This window comes from Vespula vulgaris, chromosome 4, assembly GCF_905475345.1.
Source record: "Vespula vulgaris chromosome 4, iyVesVulg1.1, whole genome shotgun sequence".
NCBI classification, from domain to species: Eukaryota; Metazoa; Arthropoda; class Insecta; order Hymenoptera; family Vespidae; genus Vespula; species Vespula vulgaris.
The window spans coordinates 1473004-1499148 of NC_066589.1; the positions used below are offsets into that span (position 1 = coordinate 1473004).

Consider the following 26145-nt stretch of genomic DNA (forward strand, 5'->3'; position numbering starts at 1 on the left):
ATAATTGTTTTTCGAAAAAAGAAAATCATATAAATCCAAATACTCCGATTGAAAAATAAAATATTTATTAACAAATTTGTATTCTTCTTTATATTATACAATTTCACATGCATACGAACCTTTAAAAATGTTTTTTAATTACTTTAAATTATTATTTCCATTACTATAAACATAATAAGAAACGAAATATATGAAAAATATTTTCATAACAGTAAGTAATTCTTTTCCTATCTTATACATATTCATTTTTATAATTTCCTCTTAACGTTTACATTTTTAAGAAAAATTTTAATTACTTTTTGAACATAAGTCAAATGTATATGATGGAATAAAAAACTTTTAATGTCTTATAAAACATTTTATATCATCGATGCGCGTTCCGAAAGAAGTTTCTATTGTTAACGCGTTAATGTGTGCTTCCGCAGTTAGGACGTACGTATAATTACGTAACTAATCGAAGCAACGTAACAACACGCTTCCGTCTATGGAAGCATCAAATATGTCGTAGTTTGAAATTTCACGTCTTCCAAGAATAGAAAAGTGACGATTCCAAAAGATATAACCCGTCCTCTCTTACATAGTTCCCTTTCCAAAGGAAGAAAATTTAGACGTGGTGAGCTTTCGTAAGCACGTACAGCTACTACAAAAAGATTCCTACAGGATTCTACTCACGACATTTGCAGCCACGTATTTTACCTTCGAGCGAAAACGTTCGAGGCAACTGTACCCCTTACAGATCGACTTCTCTCTCTCTCTCTCTCTCTCTCTCTCTCTCTCTCTCTCTCTCTCCCTCTCTCTGTCTCTCTCTCTCTTCTCTCTTTCTCTCTTTTTCCTTTTTCTTTCTATTTCTATTAACATCTACGAGAAGGAACATTGGAGAATCGAGAGCCTACGTAACGAGGGAACTAAATTTTAATTTATCTTTTTAATTTATCTTTTACGTTAGGAGGGTACTTTTACTTTTATTTTTTTTTTTCTATCCTTCGATAGACAAAGTAGAAAATTATTTTAATCGAAGTAAGAGTAAATAATGCTTTTAATAATTACGTTAGCAAATATTAGAAGTATCATTTATATATACGATATTTTATAATTTATGAATGTTTATGAAGTAGAAAATTATTTTAATTCAAGTAAGAATAAATAATGCTTTTAATAATTACGTCAGCAAATATTAAAAATGCTGTTTCTATATATATGATATTTTATAATTTATGAATGTTTATTTTTATCAGTTTGCATGGTTATATGTATGATTCAAAAATAGATAAATAAATTCTTTACTTATAGTGACACTTATTTATGAATTAATTTTATACAAGGAATAATTTTATTTGTTATTATTTTTATAGAATATCGAAATAAATTCTAAGTATAATGGTTTCCTAATCATTCTAATAGTTTTCGATAATTGATATTTTTTGCTAACTTTTTCTGTTACGAGAGATAATCTATGTACAAATCTGTACAATATGTATATACGTATATTCGTAAGAACGTCTTAAATTATCAACATCAAAGATCTTAGGAAAGTAACGATCGAATGTGACGGTGATTGATGATCTTCTAGGATCAAGCATGACATAGAGCCGATTTAACAAGCTCTCGTAGCATCCGTCATCAAATCGAGATATGGCTATCGGTAAGCAGAAGGAGATTCTATCAGTATCCATGGGGAATTGCATACGTGCATCGACGGATCAGCCAGTTAACAGTGGACATTGCTCCCTCCATGAAGATAATCTGATGCAAGCTCGTATTAATGCATATCCGTTCCTGTAACATTATCGGATATACATTCGTCGTGATGGTACCGTTAGAAAGATGAAAGACGAATCGTTTCTGCAAAAAAATTTAGCTTAGAAGCAAAGCTTACGTAAAAGTATCCTATCGTTATCCTTATCGAATGCATTAACAGTTTCTAATCATTCGATCGATTATTCTCACAAAATTTAACAAATTTTATTATTATTTTTATATATATATGTTTTTGATTTTATTATATAGATTATATTATATATTTTCCAATTTAATCTGTGATGTAGATATCATTTAATATTCTTAATAATACCAGTAATTTTTATTCTTTTGCTATTATTTCATTTGTATTCATTTGTATTAATAATCTTTAAGTATAAGAGATATTTTAATATCGCGCACTAAAGATTATAATCGACATTTAATCTGAACGAAAACTGGGATTACCTATATACAGTTATCTGTAATCAGTAACATTACATTATAGCGCAAAGAACCAGGTAAACTGCTCAAAAGTGAATTACTAGGAAGGTAAAATGTCTGTCCACAGAAGTTCAAGGAAATATTTCACGATTGGTTGAAATTACAAGAAAATTTAATAAGAGAAATTTGCATGGCTCTGCGCCAGCTGAAAAGTGCATGTAAAAATGTTCTTTTTCCGACTCGTGACCTTTTCGAATTATGAACGTCAACGTTTCCTTTTTTTTGTCAAAATATTCTTTTTTTCAAATAGATATACAATTTTTTCAGCATATTTATATAGCATTGTTTATTTGCAACAAAATCATATCTAAGTAAATGGTTAATATGCATCATTTACAAGATAACTAGTGTTTTAATTGAATGATATTGTAATGTATTAATCAATACAATACTGTAAACGATACTATAATTCATATTCCATATTATTACTAATATATTATTTACAAATCAAGCGGTAGAGTATTTCGATGAATTGTAGATCAATGATTTTGTTTACTGTATCTATCTTCAAAATATTATATAGCCTGACGATTGTTTCTTAAATTGTGGTATCCGAAATCTATATTATTTTGTTTACAAGTAAGAAGTATTATATATTACCTAGGTAATCGGGTTTGTATATATAGCTAAGAAATGAACCGGGTTTTCATTATGGTTACAATCCCTGCTACGTACACACGTTATCAGTAATATTAATTAATAGTGAAACATTTAATTTCGATTTATTGATTTTTATAATATAAAATAAGGTACTGATGTGAAATTACACTGATAGTAGCATTAGATCATAATCTCTTTTGTTTATAGCTTTTTAGGATTAAAATTAAATAAAGGCAAAGGTTTTTTAATCTCCTTTGAAGTGTCATTAAAATATTAAAATGTAATTACAACGTATCTATATCGATTTTTTTCACAGATTTTTACATAATTTCAATCGAAATCTTTTACAGTAATATTGATAATAGTAATAATAATAATTTCAATTAAAGACTGAATCAAAACTCTATATATAAAAATCATTTCAACAGTTCAAAATTTTTTACTTTATCGAGCGCAAATATTCTCTTTTGACGTGAATTAGAACGTCGCATGTTACTTTCTCGTTAGATACGTTTTATAGTTAAGGTAAATGACTTAATTTCCTATCTAGTGACAATATTAAACGGTAGCATAGGAATTTGTTATCTTTTGTAACTTTTTGCTTCGTCATTCAAAAAATAGTTATTTAAAAGTTTAAATTTGAAAAATGTTCGGCTTCATATGATGTCGACGACATAAATGTGTATTGTTCTTCATGTTTATGCAACAAGTCTTTTAATGTAAAATCATAAAAAAAAAGGAAGAAAGCAAAGGAGCATGTACTATATATACACTCATATATATTATGTAAGTTTTTGAGTTTGCCTACGAAAAATATATATATGTGTGTGCGTATATGCGTGAGTATATTATATTCCTATAATAAAGTAGTAAGATTTCTCGAGCGAGAAATACTCTAAAATTCTATTAAGTCCGCTAGAGAAATGTATGCGCATATTGTATAGCGTTATACCTAGTATTACAAAGTCGAGCAACCTTCAGGCAAATTCTCTCTCTTTCTCTCTCTCTCTTTCTCTTTTCACACACCCACATACACACGCACACGCACACAAACACAGGTATACACAAAAGAGCTTGTATCTACCCGATAACAAAATAATTTCCACGTTTCTTGAGTGTTAATAATTTGGTTCAGTTGAAGTAAGAACGTAATGAATTACGAAACCTAAGATTATTACATAGAGGAAGGTGATTGTTTCTTCGAGAAAATTATCTGGTATAAACTGGTGGAAGAGAAGAAACGTGAAATTAAGAAAGATGGATGATACGACGGTTCTAAACGAAATGCAATATCGAAGGCGCTGATGGAAGAAATTTCAGGAGGAAGCAAACGGGAAATTGAATTTCGTATTCAACGAGAAAAGTCAACGAGACAACGAAAGCAACGACGACAACGACGAGGACGACGACACGTTTCTTCTTCTTTCTTTTTTGCTTCGATTACTTAAGATATTAAATTTACTAGCTGACTCCTTGCGAAAAAGAGTATCTCTGCTATCAATCCGCCATCGATGATTTCGTTTTATTAAGTCTTCAAATTAATCTTTACACACTAATCTTTTCTTTTTTTTTATACGACGATCAGTTTAACTTCTGTTAATGATACATTCTTTAATCATTCTTAAGAAAGTTACAGATAATGTAAATTTTATTTCATTACAATCTATTCGATAATTAATTAGTAAAATATGTTTTCTACTTATATATTTTTATTTTCATAGCATAATTAAAAAAGTCACAATTAACATAGTTCCACTTAATTAACAATATTAATTTTTATTTTAATTTCATTTTTACTTAATACATATTACACACACATACACACAACATATATCCTTTTTAATTATTCGATCTTATCTCTTTGAAAAAAATGGAAAGTGCAAAAACAAAGAAAATTTGTAAACGGCTAAGCAATTTTGGTAAAGAATATCTTCTACTCGTTCTGTAAGCTTTGTTCATGCATAATCATTGTTCTCTTACAAAAGTTTTGGTACGATTACTATGGAACAACTTCGCGAATAGTATAACACCAAAAGTGGTAGTCCCGTCACGGCAGTAATATCGTCCGACAAGAAACAGAGAGAAAGACAGAAAAAGAGAGAAAGAAAAATAATAAAAAGCTTCGTTGCTGAGTAACTGAGAGAGAAATAAAGACGAAGAAAACGGAGAAGAAGAGTAGAAAAAGAGAAGGAGAGAGAGAAAGAGAGAGAGAGAGAGAGAGAGAGAGAGAGAAAGAGCTAGGGAAAGATAGATAGAAAGAGAAAGAGAGAAAGAGAAGGAGAGAGAGAAAGAGAGAGAGAGAGAGAGAGAGAGAAATAGAGAGTGGGAGAGAATGAGAGAGGGGGGTGGGAGGGAGAAGGTAACACTTCGTGTGGTTTTCTTATTCGTCGTTTGCTCCCACCATTCTTCCGCCTTTCTAACGAGACATATATTATGTACCAACTTCGCTCGTTTCAGGAACATTGCGAAGGGCAAACGACGACGATGAGGACGAAGACGAAGACGGCGACATGTAAGGTGTGAATTACGAATAATAATAAAACGAAAAATATTTCTATCTTGAGTGATCGATGGTGATATTTAAAATTTTATAACAAAGAAAAAAAAAAGAAAGAAAAAGAAAGATGTTTCGGTATTGCGCAACTAATGAGGAACGAATTGACGAGGCGTTCAACGTGGATACATTTTTAAGATCCATTTTATAAATAATTTTTGTTTTTCTTGTTTTCTTTTTCTTTTTCTTTTATTCTTGTCTATATCCCCTTTTTATTAGAGAAGACAGGTTCAAAGACGATAATAGTGATGGCTGTTATTTGTTGGATGGGAACGAACGTTATTGAAATAGACACGTCTACTTGGCAACAGTACTTTTTCTTTCTCTCTTTCTCTCTCTGTCTCTCTCTCTTTCTCTCTCTCTTTCTCTCTCTCTCTCTCTCTCTCTGTCTCTCTCTCTCTCTGTCTATCTCTATCTCTATCTATTTCTCTCTTCGATAATTCATCTGCCGACGATACGTATTTTTATCTTTTTCGAAAAGAAACGATGTCGTTGTTTATCTTCGACGTTTTCTTTCATTCTTTTCCTTTTTATTGTTGTTTTACTACATGTCTACATCACGATCCTTAATCGTTCGAAAAGCGAGCTCGAACTATTATTTATGGGAATATATGTAAGTAAAATTAAAAAAAGTAAATCACAAAACACGGGGATGGATTGAAATTGTTTAACAAAAAACAAAATATATAATTTGAAATTCATTTTAATTCGCGGTAACTCCGAAGTCTTTTTATAAGGTTGGAATATGAAAGGAAATTTTTTCTCGTCAAGCATCAAATAATTTTCGATCATTGTAGCACCATGATACACTTTAGCATGTATTATATATTGAAGCTTATTCGCTATTTGTTCACTTCATATTCACATACTTTTATAAATCATTTCTTTAATATTCAATATTTTAAATATGAAAGAGTAATTGGATATAACAACGTTTACTCGTTTCTATCTAATTACGTGTTTATATCTGAATCAATTGATAATTTATTTATTTATATAGTATATTACATTTTACGATTAAATCTATGTGTTCTTTCAAAATTACATATTAATTATTTTAACGTTGTTTAATGCACGTTGGAATAATTTAGTTTTCTAATTAATATTCATAATAAAGACATTATGCACATCAAAGGGTTACTTTTTCAATTAAAAAAATTATCTGAAATAATTATTTAAAAAAATCTTTGTTGGACAAGAAAAAATTCACTTGGTTGACAAAAATAAAGAAATGATATACACCTAAAAATGAAAAGTGAACGATCAAAAAAAATAGAGTTACCTTAATATTAAAAGTTAATATTATATTTTCAGAAAGAGATAGAGAAAGAGATAGAGAAATAGAGAGAAAGAGAAAGAGAAAGAGAAAGAGAGAGAGAGAGAGGAAGAGAGAGAGACAGATGTCTTTCATATTGAAATAGGTGTTGAAATCTAGTAGGAAGTTTTTGTTGGTATCACTGTAACACTTTATATAACACCGACGTAATTAACTTCCTGATTACTTTCAACCTCGTAACTTTAAGACTCTACTACCCTATTTGTATGCCAAACGGAGAGATGTTAAGGAAAGTCTGATAGTGAGTCTAATTTCAGTCACGCTCGTTGAAAATTATGCCATCTAAAAAGGAGACAAACTCGACGATTCAGCCTTGTTGGAAATGAAGAAAAAAGATAAGAGAAGAGAAGAGATGAGAAGAGAAGAGAGAGAGAGAGAAAGAGAGAGAGAGAGAGAGAGAGAGAGAGAGAGAGAGAGAGAGAGAGAGAGAGAGAGAGGGTGAGTAAAAAAAAAGAGAAGAAAAAAAAGAAAAGTAGTAACGTAGAAAAGGAACGAAGATTTCCACTCGTCTCATTCGAGTCTTTATCTTCGACGTAATTAAAAGGTGAACTAATTACGAAAATTTGTGACAAGACGAGTTTACAATTTATTTTACAGATTAGTAGAATATTATCTTTAGTTATCAATAATAATATTATTTATATTATGCCGTATTACGAATCGTAAAATTAAAATTTATTTTCGATTTGATCTTATCAATGAGTGTCGATTTCGAGATTTATATATTCGTAAACATTTACGCGTGGAAAAAATTTTCGAAAGGAGCTATGTACAAACTTCGTTAGATATATAAGTACGATATATGAAAGAAAATAGTTGAGAGAGTAAAACGGGCACGGCGCTTTCGAAATTCTGCAACGTATGGTAATCTCAATTCGAGTCCTCGTTTCAAACCCGAAGAGCGGCAAAGCACTCTTCTCGGTGGCGTACGAACGGATCTCATACCACCAAGTGGTTGTAAATGTTGCCGCAGTGTCGAGTATACTCTTCAAAGTGAGAGCCAATTTGCTTATTGCTTTTCCACGGGAACGTGTCGGGATCTACATAACGAGGTGTCTTCTCATACAATTCTTAATCCTAAATATTTTATCGATCAGATGAATAACGAGAAAAGAGAATAGAATTTTTCGAATTTTAACGAGCAAAAGAGTTTATTCGAGTAATCCGAGTAAATAATCACCTCGTTAGTTCTCTTCTCGATTCACAGGATTTTTCTGGCAAACCGTTTCTTTTCATTTTATGCTTTAATGATTATGCGAGTATGTAGGGATTTTCGAAAGAAAGAAAAAAAAAAGAGGTAAAAAGCAAAAAAAGGAAGCAAAAAATTTTAATTCCAACAACACGTGCACGCACGTTGAAATGGGTTTTTTCTTTTTTTCTTTTTTTAATCGCTTTTATATTTTGCACACATTTGTAAGGTTTTAAATTAGTGCGAATGTGATAGCCAAATGCAAATTAGTTAAATATCTTATTTTTACACACACACATGTATATATTCCGAATTCAAACATCGCATAGAGTTTGATATGCACGGTCCATTTTAAATCGAAGTCTACTTGGAAGGCGGCAATTCTCTGAGGACTATGTATTTCCCTCTAATCATATTGCCAGCAGAACTCGGGGTTTCTAACGAAGTTGCTGAAATTGCACTTATGATGCCACCATGGCTGTTCCTTAATTAGCACCACATGTAACTAGATGAGCCCCGATCATTATTTCAACGAAGCCAGTAAGGAGAAGCATCTCTTATACTTCATCACGGCCTCTAAGCTCTATTCCTAACTTAAAATTACATTACCTATAAAATTTTACAAAACTTTTAATTGTAACATTGAAACTTTAATGCAGGCATCCTCCTCTATCTTTATAATGAACAATTTTACTTTGAACGCATGTATTAGAATTGTATATATGTACTGAACACGTAGACATGTGTGTGTGTATGAATATATATATATATATATATATATATATATATATATATATATGTACACGCGCGCAGCCACATATATACACACACGCACACACACACAATATAATTCCTATATACAGGATCTCGTTTATTTTGAAAAATTGAAATATTTCATGGGGACTTGAAGAAATCAAAACAAATTTTCCGTGGATATATTTGATATAAAAGAACAGGTTATATAATGCCAATTTTTTTTTGCAGATCAAGTAGCAGAGGACAATTTCAAGATTACAGTCATTTTTCTAGATGTATATTTTTCTGCCCACAGCAGTCTGACATTTACAGAAATGGATTCAAAAACATGCTACATACAGCAAGAAAAACAGAATTCGTTTACAGCAATAACAAATTGTATTATAATGTGTTAATTCTATTTTATTGTACTATATTGCATTACACGATTATATTATATTTATTATATACCATTAAATTTTGTTAAATAATAGCGTTATTTATAAGATAAGATAAACATATATATTGTTATCATATAATATGTAATAACTATGTACTACAAATAAAAATGAAAATAAAAATGTTAAAAGCGAAAAAATCCTAATGTCTTATTTTTTGACTACCACTAATAATCCCCTTTCCCAACAAATTGGACCATTCATTTCGAATTAAGAAAAAAATGAAAATATCTTCTGCAAACCGAGAATAACTCACAGGGAACATAAGCCATGCAATAAAATGCCACTTTTATTCAATTATGCGAAACAGATGTCGACTCCATTTTGCAGGAAAATTTCTCACTTTAATAATGAATTGAAATTTCAAAAAGGTGACATAATTTATCAGGAAGTACAAAGACTTTTGTGCTATTTCTAAAGATAAACAAATACCAACACAAAACAGGATACAAGAAACGAATGTTTCCATGGCTTCGGCAATTTAAACAGGAGAATATATCTGACCAGGAGGTGGCACGTTTCCGCGTGCCACCTCTTTCACTATCATGTGATCCTAATACAAATCACGCTTTGCGGGAATAGTTTCCATGGCTTCGGCAATTTGAACTTTTAAACAGGAGAATATACCTTACCAGGAGGTGGCAGGTTTCCGCGTGCCACCTCTTTCACTATCATGTGATCCTAATACAAATCACGCTTTGCGGGAACAGTTTCCATGGTTTCGGCAATTTGAACTTTTAAACAGGAGAATATATCTTACCAGGAGGTGGCACGTTTCCGCGTGCCACCTCTTTCACTATCATGTGATCCTAATACAAATCACGCTTTGCGGGAACTGTTTCCATGGTTTCGGCAATTTGAACTTTTAAACAGGAGAATATATCTTACCAGGAGGTGGCACGTTTCCGCGTGCCACCTCTTTCACTATCATGTGATCCTAATACAAATCACGCTTTGCGGGAATAGTTTCCATGGCTTCGGCAATTTGAACTTTTAAACAGGAGAATATACCTTACCAGGAGGTGGCACGTTTCCGCGTGCCACCTCTTTCACTATCATGTGATCCTAATACAAATCACGCTTTGCGGGAATAGTTTCCATGGCTTCGGCAATTTGAACTTTTAAACAGGAGAATATACCTTACCAGGAGGTGGCACGTTTCCGCGTGCCACCTCTTTCACTATCATGTGATCCTAATACAAATCACGCTTTGCGGGAACAGTTTCCATGGTTTCGGCAATTTGAACTTTTAAACAGGAGAATATACCTTACCAGGAGGTGGCACGTTTCCGCGTGCCACCTCTTTCACTATCATGTGATCCTAATACAAATCACGCTTTGCGGGAACAGTTTCCATGGTTTCGGCAATTTGAACTCTTAAACAGGAGAATATATCTTACCAGGAGGTGGCACGTTTCCGCGTGCCACCTCTTTCACTATCATGTGATCCTAATACAAATCACGCTTTGCGGGAACAGTTTCCATGGTTTCGGCAATTTGAACTTTTAAACAGGAGAATATACCTTACCAGGAGGTGGCACGTTTCCGCGTGCCACCTCTTTCACTATCATGTGATCCTAATACAAATCACGCTTTGCGGGAACTGTTTCCATGGTTTCGGCAATTTGAACTTTTAAACAGGAGAATATATCTTACCAGGAGGTGGCACGTTTCCGCGTGCCACCTCTTTCACTATCATGTGATCCTAATACAAATCACGCTTTGCGGGAACAGTTTCCATGGCTTCGGCAATTTGAACTTTCAAACAGGAGAATATAACTTACCAGGAGGTGGCACGTTTCCGCGTATCTTGCAGTATCATGTGTATCAAATAAAAATCCTGGTTTTTTAGCAATCGTTTATCTTTGCTCATATTTTAATATATAAGGGTCAGTTTTTCGGAAAAGGCTAGGAAAGGTATGATTTATTAAAAAACACTTTGTATTTCTTTTACTTTATGCATTTTTATTTTCATATATATTTCATACTGTTTACATTTTGTGTCATAGTTACATTTATTTTATAAATTTTTCTTTTAACATAATTGTACAACGACGTATAATTTCAAGAAGTGTACTTTAGTGTAATATCATACTATTTATTACTAATTGATTTTAAACAAAAGACAAACTTCTTTTCTCTGTGTGTACTGTTCAAGTTATTTGGCGTAGTAAACGTGATTTATTTCGTAAGAATTTTGGCTTTTGTTTATTATCTTTGGTCTAACAATCGGTGGGTTGTTATACTTTGTCGGATGTCTCATGTTTATAATATAACATTATATGATATTCCATCGCCACATATGTTGCGTCGTTCTTATCCTCTTAGCGAATGTCATCAAGCCATGGGGAGAAAGATGTTTAGGTTCGAGTCTCTCTCGCCCTTCCATCTGCAAGAAAGAAATTGATATCGTTTAATATGCCAGTTCATTCTAAGCAAATCTGTGAAAAAATTTTTGTATTAGCTTTATTTATTCACAAGAATTTGTGTAATAAACAGAGCATTCTGTGTGCGCGTATATATACATTCATACATATATATATATATATATATATATATATATATATATATATATATATATGTATATATATATACATGTACACACACACACACATACATATATATATTATTGTTAGATAGGTGCAGGTTATAAAAAGGATTGAGATGATTTAACGTCATCTCTACGAAATGGGATATAAAAATGTACTTACTTTTTTCCAGCATTTACATATTTTCCAAAGAAATGATTCACGAGACATAGACGCATGAGTTCCTTTATATGTATGCTCCACAAAAGACTTGCACATCCATAATGATTATCATCTCGTTAATCATCCTTGAGGATACACACAAGCGTTGAAATATTTCATTCTTGCATTCTTTTCTCGTCTACCTAATTTTTTATCGTTTCGTCCGTCAGTTAATTTAAAAAATGTGTTATTTCTTTGGGTTTTATTCTCGAATAACTATCTTCAGAAATTACAATTAAAATTCAAATATAAATCGATGTTATTGAAGGTGGTATTATATCTCCGAGATGTCATCGACACACTTATATTGAATTAACGCACTGTAAAACAACGAGACTGAATAGAAGTATCTAGTACATGAATATCATGAGAAGGACTTGTTAATAATCAACGAACTGCAGTTTGACAATTAGATAATTGTTCGATTCAATGTCAGCCACATGAGCTGTATACGTGTGAATTTTCGTTCATTTTCATTATTATATCGACATGTGACGTAATACAATATCGGTCATTGATTTGGAATATCGACTTTTAATTCAGAAACCTTACTTGGACATTTAATCAAACTCAAATTAGTTTAACCATTCAATATAATGCAAAATTCATGAACATACGATTAAATTTTCGTCTACATCGATGAATTTTTCAAAATGATTGGATGATAATTATCGTAGTGTAAAAAATTCTGTATTTACATAAGTATCTAATTAAAATCGTAATATATCTAAAAATTGGAGAAATTTCCTTTGCCAAACGTCGTTATAATTAATGACGTATAATTAATGAACATTGAAAATCACTATAAAACTTTTCTATTTAGATTATGTATCTTTACAACACGTGTCGAAGTTTCTATCGGTAGAACATTCGTGCGACAAATGGATGCTCTAAAAGTTTGTGCATGTGCATTAACGTGTGAAAATATATCGAGCCGTAAGGTGCGATAAAAAATCGTATGCGAGAACAAAATGAAAGAAGTTGCGTCGATTATTTTCAAGAGAAAAGAAGGTTTCGTCGCAGTGATGACTGTAATACACGTTGCATTCAATGTACGTTGAATTCAGAGACTAAAATTCAGTTATGTAATAATTGATATTGAATTATATTCGTGTTTTTTTTCAATGCTCGTTGAACATAAGAAAAATATTTTCTCAGAAAATTATATCTCAAGTTAAATGAAATGTTACTCATTCTTCGTTCTTTTTTTCTTTCCTCGAAATGTATGTTTTCACGGTTACATAATGCAGAACTTTCAGATACGCTAGATGAAAAGGATGAAAAAAGAACTACGAGATTATGTCGTCTCTGACATTTGTGGATCACCGCTCACAGCTCTGGAACTTACTAATCTCCTTTTCTAGAATTTCGAATATCTCATGAATTTCCACTCACGATGGCACTTTTACACCTGCCGAGAACTCATTTCCTACTCTTAAGAGGATTCGTACATGCATTTACAGAGGATTAGAGAATCCACGGTAGATTGAAAAAGGTTGCCATTTCGCCGGTCACTTTTAAGAGAAAAAATCTCTTCTAATCTTAACTTACTTTTTTCCTTGCCCGATTTTTTCCTTCAATGAAGAAAATTCTTACTTATCATTCTTCTCTTACTCGTTTCTTTAATAACTCGATTTGAACGTACTTATTTAACGATTGAAAAGAATTTCATTTCAATCGTTAGATCTCGACGTACGTAATCCTTAAAGTTCATTCAAGCGAAAGATATTTCTGGTAGGATTCATTACGACGTTGTAATTTCATTTCATAAAATAGGATTCTCTTAATGAGATTGGATTTTCTTAATTCCCCTCAGGTGAGGCTAACTGTGAGTGACAGATTTCCCTTGGTGAACCCAACGTCCGTAACGGGTTTGTCAAGTCCGTATTCTTGTCCTTTTAAACATAACGCTTGACTTATATCTTCCATAGAATGTACCTAGCCACGTAAATCCGTAGCGACGACACGCGTTAATGTTCGCATCTCCGGCACTTGCCAACTCTTGTTCCTTTCTGTATTGTCTCGTCATGCCTCTGAAAAGGACTTACAAATATTAATAGTCGTGCAACGTCATTTAAACGTGGTTCAAAGAAGAGACATCTTTCAGAAAGAGAAAGAGACATAGAAATCTCCCGCTATTTGAAATACATAGTTTATTTCCAACCTAGAAAACTGTACAGCACTCTTTTCTAACATTTCTTATTATTCATTTGCATACTTTGTTCTTCACTATTAAGTGTAACATTTATGTTTTTTTTTCTTTTAAAATTATTTGACATTCATTTTTTTTAAATAATTTATTGTATTATGGTCGATCCATTTCAAATTCTGATAAGTAATAAACAGTATTCTTGTTTTTTTTTTGTTTATGAATTTGTTACTGAAAATTAAAAAGCTACCAATTAATTCTCTTCCTCTTTCTCTCTCTTTCTTTTTCTCCTCTTTTTTTTCAGAACACAGATATATATATCTATACCATTTAAATTAATTTTTTTATTCCGTTTAAATCTCGTTCATTAATATAGCTACGTCTACTTAATTTTATTTAAATTATAGCAACAAATAAAAAATGTTTATTAAATTTGATAAGAATAAAATATGGAATATTTGAAAATTGTTTCAGTATTACGTATACTTGTTACACGACGACAGGCGTGTGTAGAAATGAAAGGAAGACATTTGAAACATCCTTTATATAGATCGAAATAAGATTATAATAACATAATCCTTGTTTAACCTTTTCGTTCAACCTCTGTTGTCTCAGCATTTTATATTATCTCAACTTAATCAATATTTACTGTATATCCTCTAAGACTTATAATCTATTTTTGTACACACTGTATATTAGCATAGCTTTTTAGTTGCGAAATATCACGTCGTCATTGTCACGTTCGTGCTTTTGTTATAGGATTAAATACATAATTTTATAATTTCTAATAGTGAAACAGGAAAGAAAATATGTAACAAGAAAATATTCTATCTTACACGATATGCATTATAATGTTTCTATTCTCTCAGATATATTGTCTGACCTAAACTATAAAATATAAAATATAAAAAATTTAAAAACAACTCACGTGAGAAGGATAAATCTAAAAGGATTATCATATATTGCACGAAACATTCGCAATCCTATATTTAGATTTATTTTATTCTTTTTCCCTATTTTTCAAACGCAATGTTTCGAATAGTCTCTAACAGCTGTGCCAAATTTTGATGGGTTTATAGAACGAAATAATTTACTTTAGAGAATATCGTCGAAACGGGATGAATAATATTTCGTATATATATATGAAATTATTTGAAAGATACTAAATATATTACGGTTAAATAAACGAAAGAGAAGGAGAGAGAGAGAAAGAGTGAGAGAAAGAGAAACAAACGTGTTATTGAAAACAAAAATTTTCTTTGAAAATTATTTTCACGAGGTGCCCAATGAGCACCGCAATGTGATTTGTCAAATTTCTTATTGCAGCTATTTCTGAGAGTTTACGAGCGGACGATATTTCAGAATAAGTACGTATACACATACGAGGATGTGTATGAATAAAGTATGACGAATTTCCATACCATCGGTGGACGGTCCAGCTCTATACGAACTCACGAAAGATTAAAACTTTCGTCAGCGTCGAAAGCTTCTCATTTTCTACCCTTCACGGTATGCTGTACCAACATATTTATATAAATATGAATAATATATTTACATATATATATATATATATATATATATATATATTCAAGCATTCGTATAAAGCAACATCGATCGTTACAAAAGAACTTACATTCGCTATATATATATATATATATATATATATATATATATATATATATATATATGTAGATAGATAGATAGATATAGTTACTCTATTTCGTTTGTTCATGCTCATGCAGCATCCCATCGGATGAATATGTACAAAACGAGAAAGATACGAGAACGAAAATCGCATTTTCCTAGGTCATTTGCAATAACGGTCATCCGAAATCGATAGTTACGAGTTGTCGCTAATTTATTTACACGTTGATACATTTGTTCCGATTATAAAGTTAAATGTGCATTTTTGCTAAGTTGAAAACTTAGGTCATATTCATAATTAAGTTTATTTTCTTATCGATTAGTATAATTCGTATAATTCCTTTAACATCTTCTATGCAATGTAGATGTTTTTCACAGCTAACAGAATCTTTACTTCACAGTTCTCTACAAGTTGCCGGTATTCATAAAATTTTTGTCATGAATCTCTACTTATCTTGAGTTTTTCTTTTTATTTATCTTCTTACATCATACCCACCTTTCTTCTGCTCGAAAATTATCGTAACATTTATTGCTACCGAGATACTTCGCATAAATTCTCTCTTTCTCTCTCTATCTATCTCGGGACAAAATTTTTATCGCGATGTCGCTGGTCCCGTGTTGAAAATTGAATTTCCATCTCCTTCGTTTATTCTTTTATATATATATATATATATATATATATATATATATATATATGTATATATCACGAAAGCAGAGAAATGATGAATATTCTCTAGAGCAAACCAATCTTTTGAAAATTTTATCTCGAACGACATGACACGGGTTGTCGATCTTTTCAAACTTTCTCAACCACGAATTCTCATAAAAGAATATTTTATTACGTTCCAGCAAATAGAATCGGTTAATCTTAATACCATTATTTTCATTTTACGTCTCCTTTTTTCTTAACATCTTTTTCCTTTTTCCTTCTTTTTTATATTCACGTTTTATCTAATCACTCGTTTAATGCGATAGAACAACAACTGGTGGGTTCATTCACGATAAGTTCGATATTTTATCGAGTCAAGAACTAACATCTTACAGTCATTATCTTTGTATGATGATAAAGTGACTTTCTTTATAGTTCACGATAATCGGTATCCCGATGAAAACGTTAAGGTAACACGTTTAAATTTTAAAACTTGAAGATGATCATTGAAGAACTTTTTACGTTAAAGACTTAAAAACTTAGATCGGTAAAGTGAATATTTACGAGATCTTAAATGAAAAGATCTATATATATATATATATATATATATATATATATATATATATATATATATATGTAATATATAAGGATAATCCCATATAAAACGTACCATTTAATTAAGTACATATAAATTCAATGGTTTCAAAGATTTATACGAAATTTTTAAAATCATTCAGTCTATCGTATCGTCTTAATTAAAGGAGATAATTAGACTAACTTACTTAAAATGGTAGATATCCTTAAATACCTATATATAAATAATGATATAAAAAATGATAATATAAATGATATTACGTTTAACTTATATTTTATTTAAACCATGCAAATTATATAAGATTCGATATTTCAAAAAGAACGAACTTTCAATTGGCCAATCTACGTTCTTCGATATCTCGTAACGTGATGGAGAATTTTCTCTAGTAAGATATTGGTCTGAGAGGCTTTTAAAACAAGTGCATCACTCAGGTGTGCAACATCGAACGTCCAAGCCTAAATCCAGATTTAACGATGCCGGCTGAAAATTAATGTTATGGAACCACCCAGGAGATGCGGTATAACCGCACACGTGCAACTTGCGGAGCATGAACGCGAGCTTCGAGTACTGAGCTCCAATGATTTATTGAGGAACGTGCCGCGAAGAGAGAACGAGAGAATAACGGCTACGAGCCGTTACCAACTTTCATTTACAATACCAAAAGCAAATTGAATAGTTCGTAAAGTCGTTCCTTTTTCGTTGCTATGGAAAAAGATAGAGGATATTGAATAGAATTGAAAGAAAGAAATAGCGAGTGAAAATTGTAAGTGGAAGAATCAATAAAAAGATGAATTCACTTATGAGAAAGAGAAAAAGATATATAACTGACTAATCATTTATTTATTTAATAAATGTGCCTATATATATACACACACATGTATTTAAAAGCATAACTACCTTTTTAAAATTGAATAAAATCATTAGAAACAATATACCTAATGGTATATACTAATAGTACAGAATCATCCACGTTTGCAGAAAGAATTCGACACTTTCTCTTTCTCTATCCTTTTTTCCTGACAAGTTCTTTCGTTATACGAGCATTCCAGGATACCGACGTTTCGATATTCGTCCATGTAGAAAATGAGATCTTACAGTGAGTCTCGTTTCACCGTTGACTGCTCTCCAGTAAGAAAGGAAAAAAAAGAAGAAAGAAAAAAAAAGGAACGAAAAAGAACAAGAACAAAGTGTTGAGCTTTGCCTATCTCAGCACGGTCTAATTTTAGTGAAGGAAAAAAAAAATCGTAAAAACGTTCGACTTGTCCTCTTCTTTTTTTCTTCTTATCTTTTCTTTTATTTGGAAAATCGATCGAAAACCGTCGGTTAGAACAGAGAACGATTTTCATGCCACTTGGTGAGAAGAGCGTGAAAGCTCGATAAAGTTTTCTCGGATAAAAACGGTCGTAAGTATAATGGCCGGTAAGCCGTGGTAATCCTTTCTTCTTCTAAGATAGATGCGCAGCTTCTTCCGCCCTTAGTTCCCGCATAATCGGTCGCATAAGCACGAGGACTCCATTTTACGAGTTATCGATGCTTCTACGTATGCACATAAGTATGTATGTATCTATATATATGTGTATATATATATATATATATATATATATATATATATACATACATACATGTGTATATGTATATATGTGTGTATACGCATAAAAGTAAGAAGTAAAAGAAAGAAAGAAAGTGCAGTATTATAAATTATCCTTAAAATAACGATTTTTCCTTAAAAAAGATAAGTAAACTTACGTAATGGAAGTAGTTACGTATTAAACGAAGTTTTGTCGAATGGATATACTAGAAATCGATTTATATATCTTTATTATTATAATATCAGGAAGCAATATCAAACCTATCAAAAACTTTCTTTGAAACGGGCTTGAATTCTTTTTCTTTCTTTCTTTTTCTTTTTATTTATTTATTTCTTTTTTTTTTCTTATAACCATTTCCATCCCGGTCATTTCGGATTCGTTTCTTCTGAACACATTTAGAGAGTTAATTTACGATATTACGCACTTTAAAAGAAAAACTTTTCGTTGCTTTGTTTTCCTTTCTCTGTAAAAAGATAGATAATAATCATAAATATCGACGAGTGATATCTCACTCGATTAAATCGGATTAATCCTATCGATTTATGTACATATGCAACGCTTAAATAAATTTATATTCCAGTCGTTTATCTATGGTCATACATTTATTGAAATCGATAGTATAATATATCGATGTAAAAGAATAGAATAATCAGTATTGAGCAAAAATGTATATGTTTATGCTGTAACACTGTAGAAGTAAACAACTTTCATATAATTTATTATAAATTTCAATACTATATAGATATATTATTTGGTTTATAAGAAACTCGTATCATCTATCATTTTATCTTTGTCAATAAAAATTCTTATACGCAAAAATATGCAAAGTGATTTATGATAAAAAATTTTTACCTCTATTATTAAATTATCATTAATTATTTAATATATTATTATCAATATAAAAGATATATTTCAGTATACCGAATCATCTATTAGGTGTCCTCAATTTAACGTAAAATTACAAACAGGTATAGGTAACGATATCAAGAACGATATTATATATATGATGATTCGATAAAAAAACGGATAAACGCTCCTAATGATCGTACTTGCGTTTGCCGTTTTAGCCACGCATTAGCACGTTTGGCACGCTCGCAAAACGAGCTATCTCTCTCCCTCGCTCTCTCTCTCTCTCTCTCTCTCTCTCTCTCTGGTTAAATGTTTGCTATCAGACTGGAAAACACAGCCACAGTGGGCTTCGCTAGTATTAGCATAATTTTCCTGTCGTGCAAACAACGACAAACTAGCTTGCGATCAATGTTCCAAAATTCCATCCAAATCCAGAACGGATTTCGTGGCTTAATGTTCGTTTAATCCTCAATCTTACGATCATGACACATGAAAATTGTTAATAGCAAATAAAATAAATTTATATAAATAACGATGATTTGGTTCTTTTGATTTCATAAAATTGAATCGTTAAATATTTTCAATCAATCTTTCGATTAAATTCAGTTTATCCTTTTTTTATTTCTTCTTCTATTTTTTCTTTTTTCATTAAATGCAGTTTTGTTATGCGTTTGAGAAATCACTTTAATTTTCTGTGATTTTCTGCGTTGAAGCGTTACCACCTTTCTAACCCTCAAAAACGATACTAATTAATTCCGGCCACGCTGTAGCGTTCTCGCTGAATCGCATTTCCATCTGGGCAAGCTGGTTAAATTTTCATAAATCACAATATCTATCGGGCTACTGCTTGTTAAGTAGAATAATAAATCCACTTACGATTGTAATTCCATCGTGATTCTGCTTAATAATAAATAATTTGCCGGAACTATAATTTGTCCAGTCTGTATTGTCTTACAGTACGTGGACCGCGAGTGTTTTTCTCATGATTATCTTTAATTTATTCAAGAATAATTCTAAGGGACGCGACGTGCCAAATCAGTGTTAACTAAATCGTGAATAGGCACGCACGTTATATATAACATGTACGTTATATATGTATGTAAGTGATGTGTATATGCGCATGTTTATACACTCTTTCTCTCTCTTTCTTTCTCTTATTCAATCTGTACTTAATTTATCTCCATCTATATAAGTTAATCATATGATTTCAAACCACAACAACGTTTATTATACTACACCACGTTGTTGAAATCATCAATCACGGTCAAAAGTGAGAGTTAATATCTTTATCATTTTCCTTCACGTACTTTAAACTCATATAACTCGATCATGTATACCTCAACAAATTAGCCGTCAGCTATATTGTCACTGAATTTTTCACAGCTTTAAAAACGTCATACTGATGAAAAAAAAGAAATGAAAAATATAGAAAAATAAAAGATAACTGGGTAACAAAAATTCATTCAAACTTCAAAATTATCCGACGTGTATCTCAAGGATAAACAAAGAAACGAAATATTTCCTTGGCTAAAATATTTTCCTGGATGAATTATATCCTCTGACTGTTTCTTTTTTTCTTGTATTTTTTCTTTTGTCAGCAACTATAGGTCAGGATTAATGTTTAGGATCAAAATGTGAAAAGGAGAAATGAGTAAATATATTTATTTGGTTTCGTCTTTTCTTTTATCTAGTTGTTTATTTATCTCTCTTTCTCTCTTTCTCTCCCGCTCTTTCTCACTTTTCTTTTATAGATACGAATACTGCGAATCTTTCATTGTCTATTTGCTCTTTTTTATTTTTTTTCTCTTTTTGTTTGTCTATTTGTCTTCCCTCTCTTTTTATATCCACCCGGTTACCTTTCTCTTGTTGTTTACCTGTTTGTCTGTCTCTTTCTCTCTCTCTCTCTCTCTCTCTCTCTATCTCTCTCTCTCTCTCTTCTCCCTCTTTTTCTCTCTTTCCAATTCTACCTAACAAAGATTACGATGACTCTCATGGCGAAGTCTTATTCGAGAGAAAGTCGAATATGCGGCAAAGTATTCTTGAGACTCTTGAGAAAGTTTGCGATCGATGAAAACGCTTTGCTTTAAAGCGATCGTCCCTTTTAAGAAAGTCTATGCGAGACTCTAACTTTTCTCCCACCTTTTATACCGACTCAAGAAGACCAAACCTCATCCTTCCAAACTTTTTTCCAGGTCGTTCATAATGGACGACTTTCATTTTACGCTGATCGAAAACTTTTCGATTTTTTAATCAGTTAATAACAAAAAGTTTCTACTTCTGAATAAAATCTTATCGATTATCGAACATTCAAAATTAACATGTAATAAAAAGAAAAATAAATCCAACGAAATTATTGGAGTTATTACGATAAATGAATATTAGTAATCTTTCATAATAAATTTGATTTTGATTATTTTAATTGTATATATCTATTTATTTGTATACCAGAACGATGATCTAAATCGTAATATATTATCCTAATAAATAAACAAATAATGTAATTATCCACGAGAAAGAAAAAGCTTTCCTTTTTTTCTTTTAGAAGATCAAACGAAATATTACAACATTGAAAGAGAATGAAAAATCGGGAATAGTATTGAAGAATGAATGATCCGCTTAAATTTTTTTCTATTCTCTTTCGGTCGAAAGAATTTTCGATAAGCAGATTAGTCGATTCAAGAAACAACAGATGATTTCATCTGAAAGAACAAAAATTCATTAAGAATCACATCTAATAGATTTGATATAAAAATTATAACAAAATGAAGTTTTTCTTTTATTTTATCTAATCATAAATCGTCTAAAACATTTTTACCTTCGAGATATTTTTACGTTTTAAAATTCGTTAAAATCTTAGATCTCGAGGAAGAAAAAGATCCTGTTACTTTTATCGTCTACGTAGATACGATGTAAAGTATTTTCACACGTGCTTTACGATTATAAATGGGCTGTAGCTTTGGGTCCATGACTCCGGGGAAAAGTCAAATAAAAAAGATGGATACTATGTTTCGACAAGTTGTAGTTTTGCGCCAACGGTAAAAATCTTACTACTAGGAATGGACCAACAGCTCGGCACCACCACCATCGACGTTCAACTGGAAAAGATCTAATGTTACGATTCTCTTTCCTTTTATCTCTTTTCCTCCCTCTCTCTCTTTCCCTCTCTCTCTTTCTTTCCCCCTCTCTCTCTCTCTTTCCCTCTCTCTCTTTCTTTCCTTCTCTCTCTTTCTCTCTCTCTTTCTCCTCCCCTCCTCTCTCTCTTAACGGATACTGGCTTCGAGCCCGGCTACCCTTACGGAAATGTCCTCCCACGTTGCCTGCGGTCTGCGAAGTTGCTACCGATTTCCGCTGAATCTCTGACTTTTCAGTCGGAACTTCGAAAGATGGGGAGGGGATAGAAAGAGAAACTTGGGTGAATTGTACGTGAACATAACCGAACTAGCGAAAGGAATATTTTATCTTTCGGCATTCTTTTCGAATTGTTACTTAAAAATTCTTTCCTACGCCAAAATTTTATCACTAACAATGTGTACAGGCATGTTTTATATTGTCACAAAAAACAAAGCAAAACGGTCATAAGGCATGTGTGCGTATTATTAAATTTATTCAATCAATTTGAAAGATATTTCATGGTTTTCTTTTTCCCATATATTTTTAATGTGTAAGAATCTATGGAAATTATATTTCACCGTAACCGGTGAAGTTTTGATATTTATGATTTCCTAGATGGCTACATCTATACGTCAAATGTCGAGAAGCTTTCCAATATATAGCATGTTTCCTGGGACAGGCCAAATATATCCGTTGAATGTCAACAAACAGATATCCTAATATCTACTGGATATGTACCTGAATATGAAGGAAGGATAACGGAACGATTGATGATTATCTAGAGAATTTGACGAGTCGATTTTGGTTATGTTCTTTGTAAAAAGATTATTGAAAAAAGATGACGAGGATTGATCGTAAGAACAAAAAAAGGAAAAAGAAGTCAAGAAGTCGGACTTGTCAGTCGATTTGAAAGAATTTCAATATGTATCGAAGACTCCTTCTCGTAGTTCTGAAGGATTTTCGTGATATCTTTTCGATACATTGATGTATTTCTTCATCAACTCATTTTTAAAGTAACCAGTTCAAAGTTACCGAATCAGGTCAGAGAATTCAAGAAAAGATTACATTGGCTTAAAGAAAAATCACTTGATCGCTTCCAATAAATTTTCTGCGGATAAAGAAGATTACGAGATTCGCAATTAAGGAACATCCTTTCAGTTCAGAAATTACTCGACGAACGAATTATAATCGAAAAAATTTATTCCCATCAAAATACCATCTTTTGTTTTATAATTATTTCAAACCTTCAGTTAAATACAATTACGTTTAATTAATTATTTACAATATATATATATATATATATATATATATATATAATAACAGAAAAAATGTAATTATCGATTTATTTCTAAAAATAAAAAAATGAGAAAGAAAAGATACTTCGATTATTACAAACAAACAGAACATCGGAAACTCTTACGAAAGTTTTTAATTTTCGTAATATGAACTTAATATAGCACGAAAATAAGTTTTTTAATTACGAGATGAGTATCTTAATCTCAAGTTTTCATCAAGAATCTCCTTATTTTCACGTTAAATTATAAATCGTCGATTTCCTTAAACGTTCCTTCCTGAATCTACGAAGGAAAGTTAATGAAAAGTGAACTTTACGATTCAGGGAGAACAAGGAGAGGGGAAGTTACTTAAACGTTCGAGGAACAACCTTCTCTCCGAGTTCCTGTTTGAGGAAAAAGGAAGAGGAAGTTGAAGAAAAGGAAAGGTTTGCCATTGACCTGAAGCGTGAGTAATGATGTTCTGTCGAGATTTATGACAGGAGAGAGAGATGGAAAGCCTTTAGCAAGACACACGAGCTTCGCTAGCAAAGTTGGCTTGCTATAAATTGTCCCTCCCCTATCTTTTTGATCTTTTTTTCGCATCGACAAGAAATTGGACCTTTTCTTTTTCCTTTTTTTTTTTCTTGGGCGTGCAACCGAACGTTAGCCGTGCTTTTCTATGCAAGTTCCTAGAACGCATATATCATTTTTTTCACCTACAAGTCGTTTCATCTTTTTCTGTGTAGGTACGTTTACTTACTTTATCCTCGATTATTCGATTATTAAAAATGGAAATTTATTAATGCGAGTAAGAAATAAGAGCCTGTTAATAAAAGTTCTTTCTTATTTTGTTATTATCGTAATGCGTGATATCGATTAACTTATTGAATTTTTATTACTTATATTTTTATAGATATAATTGAAAATAAGAATTTAACAAAACAGTCATTGTTATATATATTATTATTATTATATTTATTATAATTAATTAGCTCTGTTTCTATATCTACTTATACGTAATGAAAGTAAAAATAAACATCAAGCACAAAAGATTAACCAACGTAGTATCTCCCTCATTTCGTTTGATCTACTTTGAACATAAAAATTCAAAATTTACGCTTGCAATGGAACCTGGAATGTTACTTCTAATGAGAAAAATCCACTCTTTCGGATTCGTGTAGCTTGCAAAAATTTCGCGAAACACGGAAATAAAGAAGAAAACGCGATCTCGTTTCATAAAATCGCCATGAAATGAAATACTTTTTTTGTCCGTGGTCATCGTTGCAGTAAGTTTATGATCCAACCTGGAAGCACATGAATACCACCGCGCGATGTCGTACCGATTTATTGTCTCTTGAAACTCTAGCTGCGTTTGTATAAAACCTGCACGCTTCTCATCCATAAATTGTCGCCGCTAAAACTCAAACGGAAGAAACTGTTAACGTCGTTAATTCGTCCATATCATTTTCAGATATATAAATCTCCTAATTTCTCGCTCTGCTGTTCGAAATATATTTATTAAAAAAAAAGAAAAAAAAAAACGAAAGAAAGAAAGAAAAAATATACTTCTCCTCTATCTATTGCATGTATTTAAATACATTTTTTCAAATAATTTCTTTCTTTTTTTTTTCTTATTAATACATTAATATTAATAATTAGCGCGTTGCATGAAAATACGTCTTTTAAATAATTACGCATAAATATTAGATACAATTAATTGTATTGATTATAATAGATCTATTACGATTATCACGATTACATCTCAATAACATAATTAATTATAACTAAGGAAAGACATGGTATAAAGTCTTCCAGTTTTATGAAAATTTCAGGAATGTAAGCTGGATGAGTTCCAAAGGGGGATTCTTTTTTATATGCAGATATCCATTGTTTGATCTCAATCGAGCGTGTGCTCGAGATACGCCCTGTATTGTCTGATCTTTTTCCTTCTCTCTCTCTCTCTCTCTCTCTCTCTCTCTCTCTCTCTCTCTCTCTTTCTTTTTCTCTCTTTTGCTTTTTGCTTTTTACGATGACAATTCTGAAGGGTACTCGTTCTTGAGCAGCACGGAAAATGGAATTCTCCGTGGATTTCTCATGCGTACCAATGGGATCTAAGGCCGCGTGCGAGAGCATACGGGATGAATGCTCACAAGCGAGAATGTGTTGGAACGTTGTGTGCGTTGCATGCGCACGCGCATTTTCTACGTACTATCCCTCGATGACGAGCACACATTCAGAGAAATTCAACCCTCGTAGTTCTACCGACGAGAATTCGACGTACACAACTGATATTTCCATCGAGATAAATTTCTCCCTTTTTTTATTTATTGTTTTTTTTTCTTCTTTTTCTCCACCTATTGTTTCCCGTATGTGAACGTTATTTTCCAGTTTGATGCCCGTCAAATCGGGTAAATGTTTGGAA

At 31.7% G+C, this 26145-nt stretch overlaps 1 protein-coding gene across 3 annotated transcripts in view; it reads left to right on the forward strand.

The window, feature by feature from the left end:
* LOC127063365 (uncharacterized) overlaps positions 1–26145 on the forward strand; it is a 107711-nt gene that overhangs the window by 34818 nt on the left and 46748 nt on the right. The window contains exon 2 of one of the 3 annotated variants that reach the window (XM_050993087.1): positions 5299–5358. The exons of the other annotated variants lie outside the window; for them this stretch is intronic. The gene's annotated coding sequence lies outside the window, so the exon portion shown is untranslated. The remainder of the gene's footprint in view (positions 1–5298; positions 5359–26145) is intronic. 3 annotated transcript variants of the gene reach the window in all.